The sequence below is a fragment of the Nilaparvata lugens genome, chromosome 4 (genome assembly GCF_014356525.2).
Source record: "Nilaparvata lugens isolate BPH chromosome 4, ASM1435652v1, whole genome shotgun sequence".
Taxonomy (NCBI): Eukaryota; Metazoa; Arthropoda; class Insecta; order Hemiptera; family Delphacidae; genus Nilaparvata; species Nilaparvata lugens.
In genome coordinates, this window is record NC_052507.1 from 20670634 (window position 1) to 20683774 (window position 13141).

The following is a 13141-nucleotide window of genomic DNA, read 5'->3' on the forward strand; positions in this document are numbered from 1 at the left end:
TTTACGATCAAATTATTCTGACTCTTTATTATCATCAGCAAATTGATGAAACAAACCCATGTTGCCAGTGCAGTATTGAGCGTATCCTATAGCTTTTCTCTTCTCCACTCACTAGCACTGGCACGATTCGATATTATATTATTCAACATTGAAAACATAGGATGAGATAGTTAGGTTTTCATATCATCATTAGTCTCAAATCCAATTAATTTCCGATGTTGGCGAACAATGGAACAGCCACGAAGAAAAGTTGGAATCTGAAATCTGTTTGTTCTCTATGTTGCACGGAACGAGAGAGTTGAATGTCGGCTGAATAATGGAATATTACCGAGAGCTAGGCGAAACGCCTTACGTTTGATGGATTTGGAACTGGTCCAAATTAAAGGCAAAGCAATTCAAAGATTGCCGGCTTCTGTTTGGTTCTTCTTAGGCAAGCGAGCTCCTTCCAAATTCAGTTTAGCTAGAGCACTAACATAAATAAACACTATAAATTCTTGAGTATGATTATCACGAGAGGTTATGGTCGACAAACTTTCAATGCCACATAGATTTTTGTGATTTCTCAATAAGATTTATATCATTCTCTATCGCATTTTTGATGGACCCAGTGTGGATATATGAAAATTAATTCACACAAAAGGAGATATTCAACTCGTTCAACCATCCTTCATTCAGTACTGTATCATCTAATTCGAATCACTTATCTGATAAAGGAAAAATTTTTCAACATAAAATTAGATTTCAAACAATATTGAATTACTCTGATTCCAACAATTCTGGAAAATATCAGAAAACCAGAGATAGCTTAGTCTCATAACTACTTGGAGAACACTTAAAACCAGAATCTGGAATGTGTGATACAGTTATTCAGAAGCTAAAGAGCATCACAATGTTATCTCACATAATTCACAGACCAACTCGAATAGAAATGCTCTGTTATTCAAGATCTAGTTGGTCCCCCAAGCACATCAGAGCAGTTTTGTGTTTGTCTGCACCCTTGGAACCATTAAGAGGCCACGGCAACACATGTGATCTTCACGACAGCCCATAAAGGGAGGCAGGGAGGCAATAAGGTGTTGTTCGTCTTCTTTAGACCAGCTTAAGCTTGAGAACGATAGAAAACGGTCCGCGTTGCAGGAAAGTGGCATACTAACCTTTTTCTCTCTTGCTACAACAGCATTTTCCTCGTCAGACGCTCTTTACGCCCTTGAAGGCGTGTTCGCGGCTTTACCATCTTCCAGTGTCCGACCGCCATAAACGCAGCCATTATCTGCCCGCCATAAATTATGGCAGACCGAATACGGAAGGGCAACGTCAACATTTATGGCTCACCAGAGTGATTCTAATGAAGATTACTCGAGAATAGAAGCCGTAATTTAACAGTGGATAACGCTCTTCAAAACAGTATTTAGAAAGCTTTATTACTCACACCTCTAAATACTATGAAACCGTTAATCTCATGAAGCTGTCATCATATTAAAATCCTCAAATCAATAATTACTAGTAGTTCTGTGAACAGCAGACCTCAAGCAGTATTCTCATCCACAAGTACCAGATGTCAACTGTTTCAAATGTTAACAAACTCAGTTAACGTTTGAATTTGTATTCCATTATGATATAATTTATCCAGTTTCGTGATGATCTTCCTATCTGATGAAAATTAATTTTTTAGAATCAAAAATATTATAATTTCTCCAGCATTATTTAGTTCATTTGTTTATTTTTATTCACCTATTGAATTAGTTTTTTCGAATATGAGAATATTGATACTGATGGGCACGCATAATAATACCATGACTGCAAAACAAAATATTGCAAACAAAGACCTTAAAGCTTCGATTATACCAAATTTATTAAAAAAATGTTAATAACTCAATCCTTTTAGATTATATTAGATTGAACATAACTTATCATACACATGATGAACATATGTGTTTGTCAACTTCCGTTCAATCTAATAGAATCTATAAGGATTAAGTTATAACCATTTTGTTAATAATAACTTTGGTGTAAACCAAGCTTAAAGATGCATACCTCTTTGATGTCTTTGATTGAAACTATAGACCTTATACAAATACACTAATATACTGGCTTCTCCACACATTTGTAATCACTTGTCAGCTGATTTATGATGAATAATTCTATAGTCTGATCGTATGAGTGTATGTGCGTCTGTGTACACGATATCTCATCACCCAATTAACGGAATGACTTGTAATTTGGAACTTAAGGTCCTCACACTATAAGGATCCGACACGAACATTTTCGATCAAATGAAATTCAAGATGGCGGCTAAAATGGCGAAAATGTTGTCAAAAACAGGGTTTTTCGCGATTTTCTCGAAAACGGCTCCAACGATTTTGATCAAATTCATACCTAGAAAAGTCATTGATAAGCTCCATCAACTGCTACAAGTCCCATATCTGTAAAAATTTCAGGAGCACTGCACCATCTATGCAAAGTTTGATTTTAGATTTTCAATTATCAAGTTTCAGATACAATTTGAACAAAAAATTTCACTCGGAAAAGATTGTGCATGAAAATCTCTTCAATTGATGTCCAGTAACATTTTCACCTAAAATTGAAAATAAGCTCGAAATTAGAGAAAATAAGATTATTCAATTGCAAACTGTTGGCAACTGTTGATTCTATTAAATCATTCACTATGAAGAGATAGCAGACTTCGTGTGTCTCCAGCGTTATTGTCCTGTCACCAGCTGGTTCAGATCTTAGAAAAGTTGACTTGAGATGCGCGGGAACACTAGCGTCAGTTGATCAATTTTCATAACAGCAAGGAAAGTTGTGTGAATGCACCACACCAGATTTTTTACTCTAATATTGGCGTATGAAGGAGGCTCCTTTTTCCTTTTATATTATCCTTGAAATGCAAAATTTCCAAAGACCTTGTATATACGTCGACACGCAATATTTAAAAAGGAACATACCTGTCAAATTTCATGAAAATCTATTACCGCGTTTCGCCGTAAATGCGCAATAAATATATAAACATATGAACATTCAAACATTAAGAGAAATGCCAAACCGTCGACTTGAATCTTAGACCTCACTTCGTTCGGTCAATTATATTTGGAAATTTAGCGTTTATTCAATGTCAGCTGTAAATAATCGCATGTTGAGCAGATTTCAAGTACTCCCTAGTTTATATGTTGGAAGCAATTTGTCTTATAAAAAAATGAGTCGATGTTTAAGAAGGATGTAATGATACATTCATATGAGACAAGACACAGACACGTACTCAGGGATGAAACACATCGTACAGCTTTATATGTGAAAGGGGTAACCAGCGTGGGAATTCTTCTATTCAATTCTATTCAACACATTTAACGTGTCTAACGCTGTGAAAACTGAGAGTTCAGTTGAAGACAGAACTGGAAGTATACTGCTTTTATTCGATTCAGGAGTTTTTCAGTTGCTTTGGCTCACGGTGATTTTTCGTAGACCTTTGAGAGTATATATGTTACAATCTGATTCATAAATGCACAATTTAAGTTGAATAATTCAAATGACTGACAAGTCCATATACCTCTTTGAGAGGAGATCAGTGGCTGCTAAATTATCGATCCATCTAGCTATTTATGTAGCTACTAAACAATACCTGAATCCATTGTTACTTTTTGAGTGAACTATTTTGTGAACTTGCTATAAATTCCCTAATGATTAATTTTGAAAATAGATCAATTCATAACTACAAGTCCATTCAAATGACTGACAAGTCCATATACCTCTTTGAGAGGAGATCAGTGGCTGCTAAATTATCGATCCATCTAGCTATTTATGTAGCTACTAAACAATACCTGAATCCATTGTTACTTTTTGAGTGAACTATTTTGTGAACTTGCTATAAATTCCCTAATGATTAATTTTGAAAATAGATCAATTCATAACTACAAGTCCATTGACTAGAGAAATCATGGAAGTATTGTTAGGCCACTTACATACGATGATACGTGACGCGACATTACATGACGTGACCCGAGTCTACTGAATGAGTTAATATCCTATATGATCCTCCTGAGCGAACATGATTTAAACTCCTAAAAAGGTTTATAAATTTGGCCCTCAGAACCTCATTGAACGCTTTTGAACCACATGCACTAGGTACTTCTATTGAATAAAGTCAATTCTATCATGACAGGTTTTACTACCAGAAAATAAATGAAAATTTTTCAGAAGTCAATAACGTGCTTGTATGAACACATTATTCCATCGAAAAGATATATACTCAGTGTAAAGACGGAGGATATTTCCTATTTACTCAAGTCTCGATCATATTGCAATGATATTCGGCCATGGATTTATTATTAACTTTGGATTCCAACCCCTTGGGCAAACAGATCGTCCGTCCAGTGGTTTCTCAACGTTTTCTATATTCTGCTCAGGACTTACTCACTCATTCTTCCATTTCGTTTCCTATCTCCGATCTCAGAGTAATAAAACAAGAATGTGACTCAAATATTTAAAAATTCAATCTTCAATCAAATAATTCCCCAAACTCAAATAATCATTTCCGAATTACCTGAAATCAAAATGTCTTTAATCAACTTAAATCAGGTTGACGCCTTCTTAGTGATAATATACATTTCGAACAAGTTTAGCGTAAAACTGTAGATATAAGATCTACAGAAAAGTAAATGTCTATCATAAAAACTCTTCTCGGATCCCTACAACCTCTTGAGTAATATAAAACCTTGCTGTGGAACATGGTTGCGCATCAATGTTTTGCTTCACACATATCTCATTTGAGAATTGATATACTGAATAGAGCCAAGTTCCCGTAGTAATGGTTCATATCGTACCACTGAGATAAGACTCGCTTTCGTATCTTGTTCCGTGAGTTGCTGTACTTTATTATCGATTAGAGAATTTTCAACGTCACTGGAATGAGAGCATAGATTAAGAGCATATTTCTTGCCTTTCATCTAGATATCACCATTTTGAAAGGATACTTCTTATTAAGTGGCATTGGCCTCAATACTCGTAGCTTGGAAATAGTATCATTTAAGATATTAAATTATTACTTCAACATTCAAGATATGTTGAAAACTTTATTTTCTCATCCTTCCAATAAAAAAACTTATATATTGCTCAAAGAAAACAGTTCAACTGAGCTTCATAATTTTTAATAACTTAACTGATACCTACACGGTATTCGAAACGTCACTTGTTTTGTTGAATTATTTGTGAAATAATGCAACTACAAAAACCTCGAAATTCCATAGAAAACAACATTATTTATTGCAGTTAGTTATCCTGTTCATTAATAAACTGTCACGTATTCAAAAATCCGTGTTCACTCCAGTATGATACACCTTTGCCTGCAAACGTATTACTACACAGATGGTGCTCCAGTACTAGAATTTCAATATCCATTCTTATCCAATAAAATACTGTTTTTCATTTGCACATGAAGAATTACTAGACGTAGCTAATTAATCATCATGAACTACTGTATATTGCAACTGATTGATTCGAATCACAAATAACAAGGGTCAATCACGGTAAACGAAGTTTTGAAAATGACCGACACTTCACTATTTTGAGGTCATAAAATAGTTTATCAGTTTATTTTCTAAATTCATACTTCCGTTCAATTGATTATCATCACTAACAGTAACCTCTTATAAGTTATTTTCTCATTCCATAATTTCATACCATTGATTATAAAAATTAATAATTATGGGATCCTCTGCTTCTGTATAAAACCAATGGCTTTGAGGCTTAGTCCCCTTTAAAAATACTTACATCATCCCATCTATTCTGGGGAGAAGATCCTTCTAATTGAATGAAAATCGCAAATTCGTTTTATTCATTATATTATATAATGAAGTTCCATCCAGCAATCAGCCTCCGGTTGATAATCAAGCTAATTATTTCTAGAACTCGGATGAGAGGAGTTCCAACCCTATCACACCGAGTTTCATACTAATGAAGAAATTCTGATTATTCCGAGCTAGCTTAGAGAAAGATAAAGAGGGGATTTTTCCAATGACTATAACGGTTCCATTCTCTTCTTGGAATGGGAAATTATTATCAAATCTTTTGAACAGAATATATATTTTGAGGTACATATTCAACGTAATACTGGTAGCTCTCCCTTTCCAATCCTAATCTTTGAATGATTCATTTTTCAATTTCTGGTGTGGCTTGAGAAGCATTCCAAAACCGCATCATCAGAGTTCAGAGAACTCAAGAGAAATTCACAGATTCTCGAGACCTCAGCAAAGCCGGTTCGACAAATGGTCATGTGACATTCTTCGGTCATGACTGTGACATTCTATGGTCATGTGACATTCTATGGTTATGTGACATTCTTTGGTCATGACTATATCATTAAATGGTCATGTGACATTCTATGGTTATGTGACATTCTTTGGTCATGACTATGACATATATGGTCATGTGACATTCTATGGTCATGTGACATTCTATGGTTATGTGACATTCTTTGGTCATGACTATGACATTATATGGTCATGTGACATTCTTTGGTCATGTGATATTCTATGGTTATGTGAAATTCTTTGGTTATGTGACATTCTTTGGTTATGTGACATTTTTTCAATTCATTTATTCCACAAACAAACATAATACAAAATAACAAAGAGAGATATAAAAATGTGAATTAGAAGGGGAAAACCCTAGGCATAAGCCCGATTGGGGTGTACTACTCCTAATAAAACAACTAAAAATGCTATGGCCATGTGACACTCTTTGGTTATGTGACATTCTTAGGTCATGGTCGAGTCGTTCTGAATAAAATGAGGAAACGCACTGGAAGTTGAGAATAATTTAATTGTAAATAAAAAACCAGAAGAAAAAATAATCGTTATCGGTCGTGATTGAGCAGCATAACCAAATCCAGTAGTTTTTAAGAAAAACTCACAATTCAAATAAGCGAAAATTATTCACAGTAAGAGGATTTGAGTAAATACACAACCGTATTCCATTTTTTCAGTAATCTAGTTCAAATTATTCTCCAGCTCCAAATTAACTGATTCGATCTCATACTATTTCTTTTTAATCTTCTTATTTTGGCCGGATTATTTAGTGCCATCATTACAGCTCGACTTTGTCGTAGTGATGCAGTCTATATTCAAACTGAGATGAGGGAATTATCAGTTCCCAATTCTCTCTGAATATTACTCAGTTCTCTCTGATTCAACCTTCATTGCAATGAGTTCGGCATTTCTATCTTTCTCGAATCGAACTAGATTTCAAAGGTATTGCAAAAAGTTCCTACGAATAAAACTACATATTATAAAATTATCAAATTCACATTACATTTAGTTCAGTACTTGATTCCCTTCCTCTCAATTGGGTTACTGAGTAGGCCCAAGTGACAGGCTCACAATGGTACCGTACTAACTATTATCAAGTTGTGGCACTATAAACTGTCCCAAGTTCAAACTCTCTCATAAGCAAAAAGTTCTTTAACCAAATCACTCCCGTGTTATCTGATGGGCACGTTAAACTGTCGGTTCCGGTTGAAGTATGACAGTCGTAAGGCCCATTGCCGTCCTAAATTATATATTCAGGTGGTGGGACCTTCCCGCAAGGGACTCCCCACCAACAAAAGCCATACGAATTAACTTTTTTGCTATAAACTGTCTCTAATGGATATTGTTTCCATGATATATTATTTAATATATTAAAATAGAATATCATGTTCGAAATTTAAATGTTCTATGCACTCACTTGGAAACATCTTTCGCAAACTGTACAATATGTTACATTTCTCTGCGAAAATTATTATTCTTCGGAAGAACAGAGGTGAAGATTTAATGACAGGGAGGCAAATCGATCATGGAATTTACTGGCTACTAGTCTCTCTTCATGGACCTTTTTTACTGACAACTCACGTTCACTCTCGTCATAAAAAATAAATTGCTGGTGTATGCTTGGTAATATTCCCATGGAACTGGAAGAAGACGTATTCAAAGTATGTTTTACATAGTTTTGATGGTGCTCTGGTTGGATCGCTATAAAACGTCTGTGGGCTGTGTAATTTCATTGCTTTGGAGACATGAGCAGCTACATGGAAAGAATCTGATTCGCAGAACTCTCGAATAAATAACATCGTATTTTGTTATCCCTGAGTGAGTACTCATTTCTTAAATAGAAGTGTTATTAAAACATTTCATAGGAAAATGGGATTATTCACCGAAAAATGTGTTCTTCAAATTGAATCAGGATGAGAAAGTCTCACTTCAAATATGAGTTTTTAAGCTTGAATCTTTGATATTTTGATAATATGTGATTGAATAAAGTTTGTGATATTCTTCTAGAACTATATTGTTGTTTATCTACATTGAGTAATAACTTGATGAGGAAACTCAATAACAAATGATGAGGAAAATGAAATAGTTTACAAACTTTATTGGGAGAAATAATCCATGTTGAAGGATATTTAAAAATACTTTTAATGGTGGATGAATAATAGCTGCTGGCTTACGGTATCGTGTTTACATGTATTTGGGTGAAGAATCACAAATCGTTATTCGTCGTGCACAGATTACCCGACTAGATGGATATTGAGAGCAATCTTGTCAAACTGAAGTGAGTGTCATTCAACCGAAAATGACTCCTTATCTTTTTGCGGTTTGGCTGTGGAAGCTTTGAAGTGGCACCTGCCGAATGGATATTGGATGGGTTGTGATGTGTGTGTCTACAGGTAGTAGCTAAGTGCAGATGCTCCACCGACCATGGATTCCAGAGCTAATGCCTTTCATCGCCATACACACACACGCTCTTCCTTTCAGGCATTACACGCTTCAAAAACCAAACCCAGTGATTATTCGCTCTCCAATCTCTTTGATTCGGATACTGAAACAGAGACAGAAAAGCTTCCAACTTTGTTCACCAATAAAATCGCTCCGATTCACGTGAAATCCAATCCTGGTAAGAATCCTGTGCTCGCGACGACACTGTTCAATACTTATTTTACATTCGAACGTGACAAAGAAAATGGGATTTGAAAAAATCTAGTTTCACACATAGCGAACTTCAGTTACCGGTACCACGGACATTGAATTGAATTTCTTGGAACATTTCAACGCATTAGTTTACTGAGCTGTGAGGTGATGAGGTGGAGCTTTAATGAAGTTAAGGAAATAATGTCTGAATATTTTCTTGGATATGAAACATCAGAGTATGACAAATTGATTTATTATTGATATTACAGACAACATCATATATTTGACATACTATTTTATATGAGTAGATACAGATGGTAAAATATAGTAAATAGCTTCAATAGAGGAAAAGTATGACTTTCAGAAATGGAAAAGAATCAATATTCTTGAATCATTAGATTAGAGCTGACGAGAGAACATCAACTGTACAATGAGAAACTAGCAACTCTACATTGATAAATTCCAATTATTCGGACACAGTTTTTTCTGATTTTGGCACCTTGGTTCTAAAAGTTAGAGGATTAGCTGATTATAGCCTGCGGGATGACTTCCTGGACAGAATCAATGGACCAGTGAGCTATTGAGAGATATTTTCCCCCCATTTTCAGAGAGTTTTGACCTCCAGTGCTGATCACTGGAGCCATTTGGGTGGTCGGCTGGTAGCGAATGTAACTCACCACGTGGATTATGATATCAGTTCGCTTCAGTGGGCTTGGCACACCACCAGATGCCAAATCGACAGTATGCAATATTCCACGAGTTTTAACTGGTGCGAACAATACGGACCCATTCAGCTCTCATTTTGTCAGTTCAAAAGCTTCATTTCTATTAATTAATTGCTTTCCTGATAATGAGTTCTCTCATTCTGGTTGTCATATTACAAGTTCGCACCGATCTCCTCTCAACCCATTACTCAAATCGTTGGAAAGTCAGCACGAAATCACGACTTTGAGAAATCTGTTATAATTCAAATTATCCTGGAGAACTGATTTTATTCCCTTAAAAAAGTTTATCAGTGAGAGGAAAATCATATCAATTAATATTCCACTTCTATCAGTCCAAATACATTAGCCTTTAATCTTTAACTAACAATAATTTATAAAGTACATTATGGGTGATCAATACATTTCACAAGAGGTAGAATTGACTCTGATGCTCATTTTTTAAATCTGTAATTATTGTATTATTGGAAAAATCAAGCTGAATTTTGAATTATGGAGATATTTTTCCACTATTATAATTATTGTTATAACATAAGAAGCAGTATAAATGTTTTTTTTTTGTAATCGAATATGACATCCTTAAGCAATGCTGTATACCCTACATAGAATTTATAAACTGTAATATTTATTGAAGTTTTAAATTTCTTTCATACTCGGTATTCGAATGATTTATTGACTAACGAATTTTTCAACATTTCTCATTCACATGATATTGTCAAGTTAAAATTCGAAAATATGCTGCAATGTTTATGAGAACATGCTTGATGATTTTTGTCTCTTGCTGGGAAAAACAGAGAAACGCGCAGCTTTTCATCAGGCTGCTGATGATTATCGGGGCTCCACTGAATATCGACAGTGCATGATTGAATAAACTGTATAGCTAGTGTGTGACAACGAAAAAAAAGAATGAACGAATGAATTGGTATTTAATCTTTCTCCGATAAATGCTGGACAAATCATTGTCGTTCTCACGTTCCATACTCGTTCCGGCAATTTAAGTTCTATATTCTACGAGGCAATCAGTCTTCATTTCCATTTTTCAACATGAGGTGGATTTTATATCGAAAGATTTCATTTGAAATTTCTAGAATGAATCAATTCTCCACTGGATGGTAATAATTGATTAATCAACATTCCAGTTCTATCAGTTCGGATATTGAGAGCCCATGGTACTGTACTATCCACATTCTGGAATCAGATTCCGCAAACGGTCGAGAAAATTCCAGCAAACGATATCAATTTAATTGTGGAAAATAGATAGAATGTGATCAATCTCATCTGAAGTATCAAATTCTAAACTGAAGTATTCGATTAAAAACTTCAAATAAAATTTAATATTACTGTAACTTGCATTTCCAATGTGAGAGATGACTGGACTTCACTATCACACACCATTTAATCGTCAGAATAGTACATTGTTCATGAAACAGAGCAAATGACTAGATGTGCACTACTTATATTTTTTTTTAGTAGTGGAAGAATTCATAGTGAATATATCCATATAACTAAATTAGGTATAACTCGTCTTTATAAGTTTCTTTTGTGAAAGGTATATAATAATTATAATTAGAAGTTATTTCTCCAACAGACTATTTCTTAATCTGGTGTGGCGCACTAACACAACTTTCCTTGCCGTTATGAAAATTGATCACCTGACGCTAGTGTTCACGCGCATCTCAAGTCTAATTCAAAGATTCAAGCCAGCTGGTGACAGGTCAATAACGCTGGAGACACACGAGGTCTGCTATCTCTTCATAGTGGATGATTTAATAGAATCAAAAGTTGCCAATAGCTTGCAATTGAATAATCATATTTTCTCAAATTTCGAGCTTATTTTCAATTCCAGGTGAAAATATTACAGAACATAAATTTTAGAAATTTTCATGCTGCAACTTTTCCACTTGAAAGTTTTTGTTTAAATTGTATCTGAAGCCTGATGATTGGGAATCTAAAATCAAACTTTTCATAGATGGGGCGGAGCTCCTGAAATGTTTACAGATATGGGACTTCTGGCAGTTGATAGAGCTTATCAATGACTATTCTAGGTTGAAATTGATCAAAATCGTTGGAGCCGTTTTCGGGAAAATCGCGAAAAACTTTATTTTTGACAACTTTTTCGCCATTTTAGCCACCATCTTGAATTGCATTTGATCGAAATTGTTCGTGTCGGATCCTTATATTGTAAGGACCTTGAGTTTCAAGTTTCAAGTCATTCCGTTAATTGGGAGATGAGATATCGTGTACACAGACACACATACACTAATACACACACACACACACACACACACACACACACACACACACACACACACACACACACACACACACACACACACACACACACACACCACACACACACACACACACACACACACACACACACACACACACACACACATACAGACTTATACCCAAAAACCACTTTTTTGAACTCAGTGGACCTTGAAACGTATAGAAATTTAGAAATTTGGGTACTTTAATTTTTTTCGGAAAGCAATACTTCCCTTACTCATAGGGCAAGAAAAGTAAAAATTCCCAATTTTGAAATAATTTAAGCTCTGGAGAATATATCGAATATAGTTTTCTGTTCACGAATATTTGATAGGAAAATGATTTGCTTAATTTATGGATAACTCAATTCAACCTAATTCTATTTAATTATTGTCATGATGTTGAGGTCTACTGTACTAATGTTGAAGTTTATAATCTACTCAATCAATCAGCATGAGATTAAAACATGAATCACTTTTATGTTTTTATGTTTTTTCCCATCTGAACTTTTCTATAATCTTATAACTAAGTTCTAAGAGCAGTTCGCTATAACCTAATTCTATAACTTGACACTGAGAAACTCTAACTAGTTTGTGATTCATGCCACAATGATTCCAGCTTTCTTGTGAGGATCTTTTAGAAGAATGATATTCTTATTATCAAGTCATAACTTTGTTTAATTTTAATTACTGTTGATGAATACTAATATGAACTGAATGAGTACGAATCACAATAATATTCCATAGCAGCTTCAACGATTTCCAGCTTGTCGAATTAGTGTGAGATTTCAAGTAATAAACCAACTCAGATTGTGTCCCCGATGTTGTTTGGACTTGCATTTCAATGTAGATTAGCTAGAGTAGGAATCAAATGTTCGTGTGATGCTGTTCTACGCACTAGATCCTAATAATATCAGCAGTATAGCGACCCATTTTTGTTTTGATCATAGTCTAAACGACAGAAAAGATCGTAAAAACCGCTTTCGAGTGCAACAGAACAAGACATTATGCAGATTAGAGCATAGAACAACCACATAACGTTCAACCAACATCACCAAGTTGTGAGTTTGCATTGCATGAGTTACCATCAGCTCAAAGCAACTCGAACGCGGGAAGCGGTTGATGGGATGCACTCATAAAATGAAATGCTAATCACAAAGAAGCTACATTCGTAGCAGAACTGTCATTGAAATTCATCTTTTCATCCGAGTTCAAT